The following is a 3,488-nucleotide window of genomic DNA, read 5'->3' on the forward strand; positions in this document are numbered from 1 at the left end:
TTTTACGAAGACAAAAAAGAAACCTGAAACGTCCAACTGTCTTTGTAAAATTAAATTGAAGCATTTATTCTATTTCTTTCATTGTCATATAATATAATATATATAATATATATATATATATTATATATATATATATATATATATATATATATTATATATATATATATATATATATCATGTAATAATCACGATATTGTTGTTGATATAATTCATGTAAAATAAATGCCATTTATTAATATTATTATTAATATTATGAAAGAGATTTCTTTGTGTGTAAAATTTGAATCACTGAATAAATAATCAATCATGAATAGACAAATAATAAATGAATGAATAAACAAGTCAATAAATAATTGAAATCGAATCAAGCAAGATTTTATTGTTTGTGTTTCTTATTGAATGGGATGGCGGGAGGGGTGGGGGTGGAAGGGAGTTCCCCGATAGCTCAATTGATAGATCACTCGCTTCACACGCAAAGGGACCGAGACCAACCCCGGGTAAAGTTGAGGGTTTTTTTCTTCTGACCACCTACTCTGTCTAACCAGCAATTAATGATTAACTGGGTTTGTTCGACGTAGCGGAAAGTCCCATGCGATAGATTAATAGCGTCCTATCAAAAGGATTACGAGTAATTTTGCTATCGTCCATTTCAGGCTAAAGAAACCGGATTAAACTTCGACTCCATGGACCTAATGGCTCTGAAGTACTACTTTTTAAAAACTTTACTTTCGGATTCTTCTTCTTCTTCAAGTACCAAGTCTGTGCCAGACATCGGTGATCATGATACGCCATTCACCTCTCTGATCAGATAACCTCAGAAAACTAATATCATTCTTCTCTTTCTTTGTCACCCAGCTGTTCAAACTATTCAAATATGTTTTTCCTTGGTCTACCTTTACTCTTTTTACCTTCTATCTTTCCTGTGAGAGCAAGATGTTCAATACATTTATGTCGATTTAGGTGCCCTAAAAATTGCATTTGTCTTTTTCTTATTGTACGAATTAGTAAACTTTTAGTTTCAGCTTGCTCTAATACTTCTTCATTAGTTTACTTCTCTGTCCATGAGATTCTTAACATCCTTCTAAGAAACCACATTTCTGCTGCCTCCAGTTTTCTGATTAATGCAGGATATTTTTCCACTTACTGGACAACAAGGTGTATATAAATATGGCTCATTGCCAAGGAAAGCAATGAGGAAAATACAATTTTAAAAAAATATCACCCCTCAAAACTAGCCCTGCCTCGACAGGGGATCAAACCTCAGACCTTCTGATTACCGGTCAGACGTACTATAGTACTACAAATAATTCTACCACTGAAGGTACTTCATGGTTTTGGCGATGTGATGCTCAAGAATATTCATACTAATGCATGCCACAACTTGCCTTACCGGAGTTCCGTCTCCCTATAGAGATTGAATGCCATGCATGCCACTGCTTATATAAAAATTAAAATAAAATAAAATTCCCTTAATTCATCTCATAGAGAAAATTTGTCCATAGGGTCTATTCCAAGGGATGACTGGAATAACCCAGGTCTGATAACCCAAATTGTTATGGACTCATTGTTGTAATGGAAATACTCAACCAACCAATGGAAAAACATTGTCCAAAACAACAATGAATGTTAATTCACGCCCATAATTACGTTCGGTTATCAGACCTGCGAATATTATGTGTACCTAGGCCTACAGCAATATGGGTTATAAGACCTTCAAATGTGTACACGTTGATTTAAGAGTATGTTATTCCATTCCAACGTTGAGACCGTAAGAATTTGGTTGTTAGATTTGTTAATCAGTTGAACACCAAGCAGTAAGCACGCGAATTCTTTTAGAGGTAAAAATACAAATCAAACCAACACAAAATTTTTAAAACTGGGAATTCCCTTTTGCAGAACAAATAAGACCAAAGCTGATGTGGGTTGTTTTGTTTGTTTTTTTTTGTGTGTTTTTTTTTTCCAGATAAAAGGCCTGTTTTTAAAGAAACTTGTCCAGAAATAATTGCTTTCTTCAATCAAGTTTATCAATGTGATAAAATGAAATGACTTTCACTGTTTGCTGGCAAAAAATTCATTCCTAAACTCAATCAAGACACCATTGATGTTTTAGGTCTCAGAAATCTTGGCAATAAAATGTTGTGGGTTATCTTACTCTATCAAGTCTATAGCTATAATAGTATTATGAGGGGAATGAAATCTTGGTATCCAAAAAGGTAAAAAAAAGCGTTTTGTCAGTAAATGAGAGAAGTGAACGACCGCACAAATCTTTGGTTGTCATGTTGTCTTTACGTAAAAAATGGAGAGAAAAAACACACGCATAAAAAAGAACAAATTTTTTCTTTCCTGTCTTGTTCTCCAAACAGCAGCGGAGCTGAGTTTCCATGTCACAGTTGACAGCAGTGTCAATACGCTACTGTCGACAAACACGGAGTTGTGTGTGGCAAACAACTAAACACAAGCAATGGGACCATCGGGGTGTCATTAGCCCTTTTGTTTTACGAACGTTTTACCAAACAATCAGCGGCGGCGCGCTGTCACAGCTTGCGTAGTGTCAAAGGAGATTTGTAGGAACATTTATTATTCTATTTTACACCACAGCGCTAGTTAGTTGTTGCCCCTCCATTCAAATTGTCTGATCGCCGCCACTGACAGCTTGGTAATTTCTTAACCAATCGCATAAACTTTCAACCACATAAACATTCAACGGCATAAACATTCACCACAAGGTCGTCGGGTTTTGTTATTTCACTTTATTCCAAAAACTTGGCATGTTTAAAAGACGTTTTGCATTGAAATATTTGATAGCCCAATTCAATATTTTTTTCTTTTTTCAAATATTATTTTCACGAACTGTTTTGAGGACAAATTAATTATTGTATGAAACGATTTATGACGATATTGATCAGCAAGAACAAGCACAACAACGGATTTGACAAGAGGGACATGGCTACTACTCAAAAAGTGTCAACAAACAAACGACAAACGATCCGGAGAGCATCTCTGAGAAAGGAAAGTAAACAAGAATAACAACAACAGCACCGCCTCCATCTCCACCACCACAACCGCTACCACGGCCACCACCACCACTACCATCATCACCAACATCACCAGCAACAACAACAACAACAACAACAATAGCAGCAGTAGCATCAACAACGTCCACAGGAACAAGGACAACAATGATTTTGACAAGAGGAACATGGCTACTACTCGAAAAGTGTCAACAAACAAACAACAAACGATCCGGAGAGCATCTCTGAGAAAGGGAAATAAACAAGAATAACAACAACAACAACAACAGCAACAACAGCACCGCCGCCTCCTCCACCTCCACCACCACCACCACCACCACCACCACCACCACCACCACCACCACCACCACCACCACCACTAACACCACCAACACCATCACCACCACCACCAACAACACCAACAGCAGCAGTAGCATCACCAGCAGCACTAAGAACGTCCACAGGAACAATCACAAC

Source organism: Berghia stephanieae, chromosome 7, assembly GCF_034508935.2.
Source record: "Berghia stephanieae isolate SIO BIC M18660-M18661 chromosome 7, UCSD_Bste_1.3, whole genome shotgun sequence".
In the NCBI taxonomy this organism is placed as follows: Eukaryota; Metazoa; Mollusca; class Gastropoda; order Nudibranchia; family Aeolidiidae; genus Berghia; species Berghia stephanieae.